At 42.3% G+C, this 12,492-nt stretch overlaps 1 pseudogene across 1 annotated transcript in view; it reads right to left on the minus strand.

Moving 5' to 3' along the window:
- LOC308437127 (T-complex protein 1 subunit eta-like) overlaps positions 1–11,157 on the minus strand; it is a 63,474-nt pseudogene extending 52,317 nt beyond the window's left edge. The window contains exon 1 of the transcript in view: positions 9,552–11,157. The product of the transcript in view is annotated as a T-complex protein 1 subunit eta-like (transcript). The remainder of the gene's footprint in view (positions 1–9,551) is intronic.
- Positions 11,158–12,492: the final 1,335 nt, after the last annotated feature.

Below are 12,492 nucleotides of genomic sequence, written 5' to 3' on the forward strand. Positions count from 1 at the left end.
TTCCCCTGGAATCCTAAAAGTCCTGCCTCTGTCTCCCTACCCACCTATCAGCCGACAGTAACTTAAGTTACCAATCAAGACCAACTGGGAGCAGAGTCCCTCAGTGTCTTACATGTGGATTCCCATGTAATTTGGGGGACCGAACTAACATAAGTAGCATTGAACTAAATCCGCAACAGATTCGTTTAAAGGAAAATGGTAAATGATCCAAAAACAAAACAAAACAAAACAGAAAGCCCTTATACCAATCTGCTGACAGGAATTGTAAGACTGAGGAAGCAGAAAGCCCATTTTTCAGGTTCATTAACTCGTCTTGTACTTCCATGGTCTAGCTACAGAAATATATAATCATGAGATGGATCACTTTTTCCCCGTTCTAAAAATGTCAGTTTCTTTGTTCAATCTCCAACCCAGTCAATAGGAAGGTGTGTGGACTGGTGTCAACTGGTGGCCAGAGGTTGCAGGGTGTCCATTGCATGTAGAACAGCAGCCCACAGAGGCTAACATTCAAAAAAAATTATTGATTTGCTTTTACAATAATTAAAAAGAAATGGAAAGGGGAATATGAATGCTCTCAAAGTCAGATAGTGAAGAATAATTTTTGGATGCTTCTTGTGAGTTCTTTACAGTTCAATTACCAGAGAGTACTAGCCAGGGTGCATTAGTATTATGCCCCAGGGAGGGCCAGTTGGCCACAGCAGGCCCGGGGGCACCCACTTTGTCAGGTACAATGTAGCTAAAGACTTGGATACAAGGTAGCTAAAGACTTGGATACAATGTAGCTAAAGACTTTGGCCTCCGTGTTGTTACAGCTGCTGCAACCAATTTTCCAGGACAGTGCCAAATAATTGCCAAGGATGATTAACTTTAATATCCCCTTGGCATTCTAAGTTATGTCTTTGGGAAGAGAATCGATTTAATATTTAATACTCAAGATATGATTAAACCCTGGAAAGTAAATAAATAAATCATGCCAGGGAAGAAAAAGTAGATACATTCCACTGTAGCTATTACATTTAGGAAAATTAGATTATGAAGAACTTCCAAGTTTCTTCATCAAATTGGTTTTTTCTCCATGCAAAATTTCCAACTCCGTTGCACTTCAGTGGACATTAACTGCTGACTTGGATGACTGTGATGTGTCTTAGACATACTGGCAGGAGAGGTATGCACCGTTGGCTCTCTTCAGCCCCCACATGGACTAGATGGCTAGCTTTGGGTTAGATAACCTCTGAAACTAGCATGGCTGGCTGAAAAGCCCTGGAAGAATCAGGCTCCAGCTCCAGCCCTGCCAGGTCACTGCAAGGACTTTATTTGGTTCTTTCAGTTCTTGGAGCTGTTTGTTTGCTTCCCAGAGATGGGTGTTCCCTAAACTGCACAGGCTAGGCTTTTGCATCTAGGTTCTACCTGCCCTCAAGGTTCTTGCCTTGGGGCACATGGAGAGATCCGTTGTAAGTTGGTCCTGCGCATCACTCTGGGTTCAGAAGTTCAGGTCCCAGGGCAGTGGTGGAGGCTGTTGAGGCAGGGGAGAGAGATTTGCGTGGTGGAGCATGCTGGGAAGGCAGCTCATTCCCAGGGTCCCGCAGCTCCCGTTTGGCAAGTGGGAGCCCCATCAGTTCCAGTATGGAATAAGCCTCGCAGCTTGCTATAGTTTAAATAGTAGAAAGCTGCACTGCTCTCCATAAAACAGTCTAACCTAATTAAGTAGTAAATAAAGAAAAAAAGCAAAGAACTCATCCATGAGCTCACCATCCAGAACAAAAGTCAGTTTGGTCTTTGTTTCCATTAACATGGATTCAGATACATCCTCTTGACACCCATGAGGCACGTTCTCCAAGTAGTGGCATCTTCTCAGCTTTTCCAAGCCTGGTAAAGGTCAGAGCAGCAGAACGCCTACCATAGGGAGTGTGGTTGACTTGGTAAAGGGTCTGTGTTGGCTAGTCTCAATCAACTTAACACACAAACTAGAGTCATCTGAAAGAAGGAATCCTTTTTATCTTTATAGTTTTATTTATTTTATTATATATGCAGCGTATAATATGTGCATGTATACCTACAGGCCAGAAGAGGGCACCAGATCTCATTATAAATGGTTATAAGCTGCCACCATGTGGTTGCTGGGGATTGAACTCAGGACCTCTGGAAGAGCAGGCAGTGCTCTTAACCTCTGAGCCATCCATCTCTCCAGCCCGAAAGAAGGAAACCTTTCTTTTGTTTCCTTGGTCTGTCTGTAAGACAGACTAATTTTCTTAATTAGTGATTGGGGGGGAAGGGTCCAGCCCATTGTGAGTGGTGCCATCCCTGGGCTGGTGGTCCTGGGGTCTATAAGAAAGTAGGCTGAGCAAGCCATGGGGAGCAAGCCAGTAAATAGCACCCCTCCATGACCCTCCTCCAGATTTCTGCCCTGTGAGTTTCTGTCCCAATTTTCTTTGATGATGAAGAGTGTTATAGAAGAAGTATAAGCCAAATAAACCCTTTCCTTCCAGCTTGCTTTTTGGTCATGGTGTTTTATCTAGCAATGGAAACCTAAACTAAGACATGATCTCTGTGTGGACAACTCGGTATCTTTATATATCTTAGTGTATCCACTGAAGGGTAAAACAGAACTTTAATGAGCACAGGAAACTGGTGGTGACCACCCTGAGTTCCTGGTACAGCACACCAGCCTCCCACTAAGTACAGTCAGCAAAGGAACCTGGCCCAAGAGAGAGCCTAGAGCACCCACCTCACACCTGACCTGTATCTTCATTTTCCCTCCTAGGCTGACTATCCTCCTGCCCTAACCTTCATAGGCAGAGTTAAAAAGAAACACTGAGAATGTATGTTTATTTACCTGATACTTATTATTAACATTTGTAATCAATTTGTAAATTGTACTGCTTAATATTTATAAGAAAACAATTGTATTGACCATGAAGACAAACTGTTTGATAACCTTTTTTTTTTTCAGCAATATACTGTTGTCCCTAGGCCATTCCAACAGATGTTTCCAGAGTTTCTCAGATACAAAACTTCCTGGAGGCTGTAAAAAATGGTACAGCATTTGCCTAACATCTCTGAACATCTTTCAGAAGAGCTTGATTGGTCTCTAGACTTATATACCATTGAGCACGGCTTAAGTACTGAGTCTGTGGTTGCTGTGCTGTACAGAACAGAAAGCAATTACAAGAACATGCCTCGGCATCCAGCACAGATGCATTTTTTCCCTCTAGATTCAGAACCCTGGGAAGGAAAGACCACCTTTCCCAGACACAGGCCTGGCGGTGCAGAGCAACAAACCTTCACTGATGCGGTTCCCACCACTTTCCACTTTCTGAAGGGAAACTTCTTAACAGCTCAGAACATGAGGACGACTATGGTATAAGCACTAAGGTTCATCATTTTTCATTTTCAAAATTTCTATTCTAATTAAATGGTAGTAAGGAAGAAAATGTCATGGACTTCCTTCTCTTGTTTATTTGGTGTAAAAAAAATTGCTTTTTAAAATAATGTAGTGGTCCTCTAACCACAGGTCATGTTTTCTTTACCAAGCTTACAAACACATTTGTGTTGTAAAATCATCCTTTCTACTAATAGCTCTTCGGAAAATATGGTCCATCTACTGCAGTTTAGAGGGAGTCTGTAAAATCTTACACAAATACTAACTGTTTTTTTTTTATTGATTTTGGTCAAACAAATAAAGAATGTAATTAGAATATGTCTCAATCATTTAGATGAATAAACTTCATAAAGCAGTTCAGAAATCAGAATTTTCATGCAAATGGCTTATGAATTTAGAGTAAACCTGGATTATGCATGAATTCAGGGACCAATGTTCTTTCTATTTAAACCAGCAGTTCTTAACCCTTTGGGGGTTGAATGACCCTTTCGCAGGGACTTGATAGCAGCTCTCCTGTAGAGCAGGTGTTTACATTATGATTCATAACAGTAGCAAAATTACAGCTCTAAAGTAGCAATGAAATTATTTTATGGTTGAGGGTCACCATGACATGTCAGACTGAACTGTATCAGAGGGTCACAGCATTGGGAAGACTGAGAACCGTCGAGTTAGACAATCCCTTGGCAGGCCTCTGGCAGAGCCATTCAGGCACACTGTCTCCTCACTTACCTAAGGCTCCCTAGCTGGGCACTGTGAGCCTTCAAAACATAAAAGAGAGGTCGCTCAGTAGCACATTGGTGGAGGTCCTGGAGATCACACTGAGGTCATCAGGCTCAATAGATAACAGACTTCTAGACATTAGATCTGCTGGTGGAATTGTAAGAATACAGTGCTTTTTTTTTTTTAAATTCTTTTCTCAGTAATACTTATTTGTGGACCAAAGATGGGGCAGTTCTAAGCTGTTCCTCATTCGTTCCTTTTGTGTCTCAATAAACATGTGAATAAAAACTAATTTTCACTCAATCCTCAAGAGGTTGAGATAGTAAGGTTTGATTTTTTGAGGTTATCCTATGCTACATAGTAAAACACAGCTGATTTTTTAAAGCCATTTTTCTTTAATTTAAAAAATTACTTCATTATTTGAGAATGTAACATAATGCATTTTGTTCAAATTTACTCTCAACTCTTCCCCCTTATTCCTCCCATGTTTACTCCTACATCCTCCCAATTTTTGTCTTTTTTTTCTTTTAATAACCCTTTGAGGCTAGCCTTGGCCTGGTGATCCTTTTCCTGCCCCTTTCGTGTTTCCTACTAGTGGGCACCAGCACAACAGGCTTAACACTTTGGAAGTCTAGCAGTGTGTCTTGATTAGAGTTTCTATGACTGTAATAAAATACCTTGACCATGAGCAACTTGGGGGAGGAAGAGATTTATTTCTTTTCACATTTCCACATCTCTCTTCAAGGAGGGTCAGAGGACGTCAGAGCAGGAACCTGGAGTCAAGGACTGAAGCAGGAGACATGGAGCAGCCTTGCTCGCTAGCTTGTTCTTCATGCCTTGATCAGCCTGCTCCCTTTTACAACCAGGACCATCTGGCCCAGAAGTAGCACAGAGTGTGCTGGGCCCTTCCTCATCAGTCATTAGTGAGGCAAATGCTCCAAGGGCTTGTCAACTGGCCAGTCTTATAGAGGAACCGCTCAACTGTGCATCCTTCTTCTCAGATATACCCCTTGTCAACTTGATACACAAGCACATCACTTAGTTTTTTCTTTTAACATTTCTCATGTTTTTCTTTTACTGAAAACAAATTTTGTTTTTCTCACATAATATATCCAGATTACAATTTCTTCCCCCTCCTCTCTATTTTTTTTCTAAGTTCCACCCAATCCATCTTTCTGCCTCTCATTAGAAAACAAACAGGCTTCTAAGGGATTAAAATAAAACAAAGTAAAAACACATCAGAATAGGACAAGCAAACAGAATAAAAAGATCTGACTGGAAAGCTCCCTTCCTGTGGTGGTTTGAACATGCTTGGCCCATGGGAAATGGCACTATTAGGAGGTGTGGCCTTGTTGGAAGAAGTGTGTCTCTGTGTAGGCAGGCTTTGAGGTCTCCTATGCTCAAGTACCAGTGCAGAAGAGAATCTCCTCCCTGCTGTCTGCAAATCAAAATGGAGAATTCTTGGCTTCTCCAGCACCATGTCTGCCTGCATGCTGTCATGTTCCCCACCGTAATGATAATATACTAAACCTCTGAAACCGTAAACCAGCCCAAATTAAATGTTTTCCTTTATGAGAGTTGACTTAATCATGGTGTCTGTTCACAACAATAGAAACCCTAAGACATTTCCCAGTAAATGGCTTTTATCATAAGGTACCATGAAAGCTTCCAAAGAAGGGAAGCAAACAGCAATCCCACCCTGCTATGAAGACCATGAAACCACAAGAATGACCAGCATGACACAATAACTCTAAGGGTGCAGTAGTGGTGCACATGCCTTGATAGTAACCAACAGCTCTCTCCTTGGACTTAATACCTGCTCAACAAGAGAAAAATTATGCTTGGAGACCTAGACAACTACCCAAGGCTAGTGAAGTCATGGATCTTGGCAGGGAATCTATAACTGCAGCTTTACTACACCAATATAATCTCTAACTACATTAGGAATATTTGTTGTTATAACCACAGGTAACGTTCATCTGTGTGTCTTTGAATCTCTTCCCATTGGCTACAACGTAGAGACTCTCAGAGGACACTTATGCTAGGTTGCTGTCTGCAAACATAACAGAGTATCATTAATAGTGTCAGGGATCGGGCCTTGCCCTTGGGACAAGTCTCAATTTGGGGCAGTCACTGGTTGTCCATTTCCCCAGTTTCTGCTCCATCTTTGTCCCTGTACATCTTGTAGGCAGGACACATATCGGTTCGAAGGTTTTATGGGTAGGTTGCTGTCCTTATTCCTCCACTGGGAGTCCTATAGGAAGTGGTCACTTCAGGATCCATATTATCATGGTAGGTTTTCTGTTTTACACTACAGCTCTGTAATATATATGTCTGTCTGTCTCTGTTCTGACTAAAGGCTACAGAGGATGATGCAACTGGGGATGATGGAAAATAAAAGTACCTTAGGCAGCCCTTTTATTATTTAGGATTGTTTTAACTATGCTCAGGTTTTTTTTATATTTTTATGTGAAGTTGAAGGTTATTTTATTCAATTTCTCTGAAGAGTTGTGTTGAAATTTTGATGGGTATTGCATGTTGGAGTTCATAAATCATCTCACAAATCACATGAACACTGGTTTCAATCAGATAAGGATAGTTTATTGAGCACACACCCAAAAAAACTTATTGATCAGGTCACAGCATAAACTCAGAAACTAAGATGGGACTTCAAACATTTCTCAGGGCCAGCTTGGAAAAGATCACAATGAGCTCATATACAGTATGGCAGGGTGGCTGGCCCTGTCTCAAGTTTTTTAGTCGTTAAGACATATCAGGTCAAGCCTCTCTCTCTCTCTCTCTCTCTCTGCTCTGCTCTGCTCTTGTAGAATTTCAAAGAAGAAGGAGAAGAGGAGAAGGACAATGATGAGGAAGAAAAGGAAAAAGAGGAGGAAGATGAGGAGGAGGAAGAGTAGGAACTATTTTTCTGTGTCTATAAGCAAGATGCTTTTGTGTCATCAATATGAATTGGCTAGCAGGAATAAAACAAAAGAGTTACAGCCAAGCTAGGGGTAATTTTTAAGCCAGGGACAAGGCTTCAACATTGCATTGAATCTATAGATTGCTTTTAATAAGAAGGCCATTTTTACAATACTAATCCTACAGATCCATGATTTTGGGAGATATTTCCATTTTCTGATGTCTTCTTTAATTTCTTTCTTTAATGTCTTCAAATTTTTATTATACATCTTTCACTTGCTTGGTTAGAGTACCTCAAAATATTTTATTTTTAAGAATATCTTGTTTCCATGTGTTTTTTTTTTCTAAATTGATTTGGCATTTTTATATTGGAAGGCTACTGGGGTGTGTGTGTGTGCGTGTGTGTGTGTGTGTGTGTGTGTGTGTGTGTGTGTGTGTGTGTGTTTTGTATTCTGCTACTTTTCTAAAAGCATTTATCAAATGTATGTTTCCTGGTGGAATCTTTTTATTGGGAGGAGGGTGTCCTGGTAGAATCTTAAGGATCATTTGTGTATAAAATCATATTATTTACAAATAGATACTTTGACCTTTTCATTTCCTATTTTTATCCCCTTGATCTCCTTCAATTGTCTAATTGCTCTAGATAAGACTTCAAGTACTATCATAAAAGATATGTAGAGAGTGGGATTCTTGTTTTTCTAAAAAAGCCCAATTTTAGCAGAAATGACTTGAGTTTCTCTCTGCTTATGTTGATGTTGGTTATGGGCTTGCTATAAAACATTTTATTATGTTGAATTATTTGCTTTGTATCCATAGACTCTCCAGGACTTTTATGATGAAATAGTGTTGGATTTTGTCAAAGGCCTTTTCTACATCTAATGGGATGACCCTGTGGTTTTTGTCTTTCAAGCTGTACCTGTAGTGAGTTACATTTTTACATCAAACCATTCCTGCATCTCTAAGACAATACTAACTTAATCATGTTGGATAATCTTTTTGATGTGTTCTTAAAATTTGGTTTGCAAGTATTTCACTGATAATCTTTGCATCTATGTTCATACAGGGTATTGGCTAGTGGGTTACATTGAAATAGATTAATGACCAGAAACTGCATATATTCGATTTTGTCATAGAAAGTTTTTCTTTCTCTGTCAATTGTAATTGATAGTTTTGCAGGGTATAACAGTTGAGCCTGCCATTTGTGATCTCTTAGAACTTCATCCATGCCCCTCTGACTTTTAGAATCTCCATTGAAAAGTCAGCTGTTATTCTAATGGGCCTGACTTTATGTCTCTTGGTCTTTTTCCATTATAGCTTTAATATCTTTCTTTGTTCTGCATATTTAGAGTTTTAATTATTATGTGACATGGGGAATTTTCTTTTCGTCTTATTTATTTGGTGTTCTGCATGCCTCTTATATCTTAATAGACATGTTTTTTTTTGAAGGGACTCTGGCCAGCTCAAGTGTGGTGAACATGGCCTTGTTCTTCTCTTTGATTCCCTCTGCCTTCCTAAAAAAACAAAACAAAAAAAAAAAAAAACAAAACAAACAAAACAAACAAACAAACAAAGTTAAATTACATTCCTAAAGATAGCCACTAAGGTCTATTGCCTTATTTGGTCACTTCCTCCTTCTGCAGCTGACCATTAACATTCAGCTATTAAAGTATTAAAGTCCAGAAATTAAATTAGGTGGCTCACCTAATTAACATGTGCAATTAAAATTAAATACCTCATCCTAACACAGGGCTTCCCCTGTTCTTTTACAAAACACCATTCTCCTATGTACCATCTCTGTCTCCTCTCTATCCAGAGGCAGTCCTTTGACCTCCTGGACAAATAATCCTCTCCTGTCTCTCTCCCTTTCCCCTTTTCTCACCTCCCCTTTGTTCCCTTCTCCTTCTCCCTCTTCCTGTATCTCCTGTCTTTGTGCCTTATCCCTGCCCTCTGTCCCTCTGGGGCAAATGAATTCCCTTTGTGAAAAGAGAACTTGGTCTTGGGGTTTCTAAGCCAATACTTTCCCTTTTGCTTTTGATTGTGGAAACTACCTTCTTGAATTTATTTTCTGTGTCTTTGACTTGGGTTTCTTCCCCTTCTTCAACACCTATCCTTCATGGATTTGGTCTTTTCATAGTGTCCCAGATTTTCTGAATGGTTCCTGCCTAGATTTTTTTTGGGGGGTGGGGGTGGGTTTAATATATCTTTGACCTAGCTATCTGTCTTTTCTTCCTTGTCTTCAAGACCAAAAATTCTATTTTTTTTTTTTTATTGTTTTGTTTTGTGGTTTTGTTGGTGAGGCTTACTTCTGAGGTTTTTGTTTGACATCCTGAGTTTTTCTTCCCAATTTTATTTCAGTTAGATTTTCTTTAGTGATTCTATTTCCTTGTTAAAATCTACTTTTATCTCTTGATTTTTTTCATTATTTCATTGAAAAGATGGTGATTTCACCATCTTTTTTTAAACCAAATAACCCTAAGTTTTATTTAAATAAGCTCCAGTGAGAATACAGCAGAATGATCAACCATTTTCTCACCCTCCAATTCACCTCACTAGGAGGTATGTAGACTGCCTCTCGGTGGAAGCAGCTCTGGCTTCTGCCCCAGCCAGCTGCTGGAGCATCCACAGTGGAACGGGGGTTCTTGATGGTCTCATCCACAGACACAACAAGGCACGCAGCCTCAGAAGCTGCTGTCAGAGCGTTGATTCGCACCATGGCTGGCTCCCACACAAACGCCTGGAAGTTGTCGGTGATGTCCTCGGTGTTGATGTCCACCCCAGACCACATGCCCCCCCTGTGCATGTCGAGCCCGCAGCTTGTTGAGGATGTTTGTGGCATCGAAGCCAGCATTGTCACATAGCTGTGATGGGATAATCTCCAGGGCCTTGGCATTTGCCCCGTTCAACAGCTGCTGTTTCCCTGGAATGGTCCTTGAGTAATCCCGCAGGGATTTGGAAAGCTCTATCTCAATGGCTCCACCGCCAGCCACCACAGAGCCATTCTTGATGGCCCTCTTCACAATGATGATGGCATCATGTAGGGACCTCTCTGTCGCCTCCATAAATGACTCAGCGCCACCACAGAGGATGATGGTGCATATCTTGACCTTAGAGCAGCCAGTGAAGAAACTGTACCTCTCTCCTCCAATTTGGGCCTCTTCAAACACCTGGCAGTGGCCCAGCACATCTGGAACTGGAGCATTCAAACCATCATCATCTTCTCCAAATCCTCCTCAGGCATTTGGCCCGCACAGACCATGTCCCTATCAGCAAACTACTGGGTGGCCACATCCCCAATAGGGAGTTTAGACAAGATGACTGTGGCTCCAGATTGATGGATCTTCTCTAATGTGCCATAGAGAATATGCCACTCGGCATTAACAATTTCCTGGTGATCCTCCACTGTGTGGACTCTGATTTCAGCATTATCTTTCTCTGCTTTCAGCTCAAGCTCAACATTTTAAGAGGGCAGTCTTGGGGTTCTTATACTTCTTGGGCTGCATTTCAAACCCAGCAAAAGAGAAAGTCTTCTTGAACGCAACACCAGCCACCAGCTGAGACTCCTCTAGGGCTCTGCTCTGCACCTTCTTGATGCTAATCATTTTAAGCTGCATCATCATCAAGCGCCATCTTGGCAAAGAAGGCCTTCTGCTGGGAGCTCAGCTGGGAGCTCAGGGCTGCCACTGCACACGTCTCTAGCATCTTCCTCTGTTCTACTTTGTCTTGCTTCTTCACAGTCACAGCTCCCTCTGTGATTTGGTTAACAGTCAACTGGGTGGCTGTGGAGAAAGCTCGGATGATAACCTCCAGGTAGGGCTTCACCTGCTTCAGAAACTCCGCAGCCAGCCAGGTCACTGGGGCGGTACCGTCACCAACCTCAGCATCTTGGGATTTGGCAATGTCCACTAAAGTCTTTGCTGCAGGATGGACAACATCGAAGAGTGTCAGAATTGTGGCCCCATCATTAGAAATTGTTGCTTTGCCTTGGCCATCCATAATCAGAAGTTTGTCCATGCCATGGGGACCCAGGGTGGTTCTTACAGCCTCAGCAATCACTTGGCAAGTACCATTGTTACAAGCTGAGGGATACCTTGGGAGCTATCGGTACCCTCTTTCAACAGGATAACTGGTGTGGGCATCATCTTGGAAGCAGCTTCAGGTACCCGGTTTTACCATCTTTACTGAGGCATTTTTCATATTCTCTTTAAGATCGTCAAGCATATTCATAATTACCATTTTGAAGCCCTCACCTTGTGTTATGGCTGAATTGCTTTCCTTAAGGCTGCCGCAATAGGGTTTCTGGCTCCTGTGGTGCAATTAGTGTATTGTCTTAGTTGTTCATATTTGTGTATTTGTGCTGGGATCCGGGCATCCGAAGTTATACTGGGTGAGGTGCGTGTGGGTAGACATCTACTTCATCTTTGCTAGGTGGGTGTTCTGTTGTAGACGACCGGTTCTGGGTTCTAGCTAAGTGTGGCAGCTATGGGGTCCCTGATTCCCGGCCTGTGGTTTTCACTGGCTACTCCGGCAGGAAGCCCCTGCTTGGTATCTCACTGCCGCGAGCTGCTATATAGCAAAGAGAGTCTCAGAAATCAGCAAAATCAAAGCACTAGCTAAATTCAAAATGAAAATGGACGGGTCCCACACCTAGCCTGGGGGATCGTGTTCTTCTATCTTTGGAAAGCCGCTGCTCTCCAGAAAGCATCTTCTTGATCATTTCCAAACTTGTGAAGGAAGTCCCATTTACTGTAGGAACTCTGAGACTTGATGATCAAAGGGAAATAGAAGCTGGGGGTTGGGGTGGGGGTGGGGATCTCACATTGCACCTTTCTGCTGCATGGGTTAAACCAGGAAGACTCCATGAGCACCCAGGGAGAATTAGCTCCTGACCTCCTGTGGTGCAATTAGTCCTCTGACACCTTTAAGCCCAAAAAATTAGCACGCCCTGCCAGGGAGTCTGCTGACTGCTGTTAGCGATTGCACTTGCAACTTTAGAGGAATTAATTTTCCATTTTGACCTGTGAGTTCCAATCAATGTTAGCATTAATCAAATGCTGGGTGAATTCCAGACACACTATCATCTGTGACACCTGCCTGAGGCAGGGGCGAGAGGTGGTCCAAGTGTGATAGCCAAAAGACAGACTCCATTTGCCAAGACCTCTGGTCTCAGTTGGAGGAGCACCTCAGGGTAGAAGGAAACGTTGTTAATAGGGTGGGATGGGGAACAGAGACGCATAAAAGTCAGCAACCAGAGAAGCCCCACACACCTGATTCCATCACAACAAAGCTTTACAAGACACGGAGCCACCGAAGCGAAGCAGCCGGTGGGGTGGACGGCAGGACTCTGGGAAGGATCAAGGTAGAGTCCAAGAGATTAATCCTTTCTTCTGTCCTGTTTCACCTCCCCATAAACGGAAGGGGAGGTGGGGGCGGAAACGGAGCTCCTTTGGCGGCAGGAGCTGCCTCCGGAAAACGCC

The sequence above is a fragment of the Micromys minutus genome (genome assembly GCF_963924665.1).
Source record: "Micromys minutus genome assembly, chromosome: 25".
In the NCBI taxonomy this organism is placed as follows: Eukaryota; Metazoa; Chordata; class Mammalia; order Rodentia; family Muridae; genus Micromys; species Micromys minutus.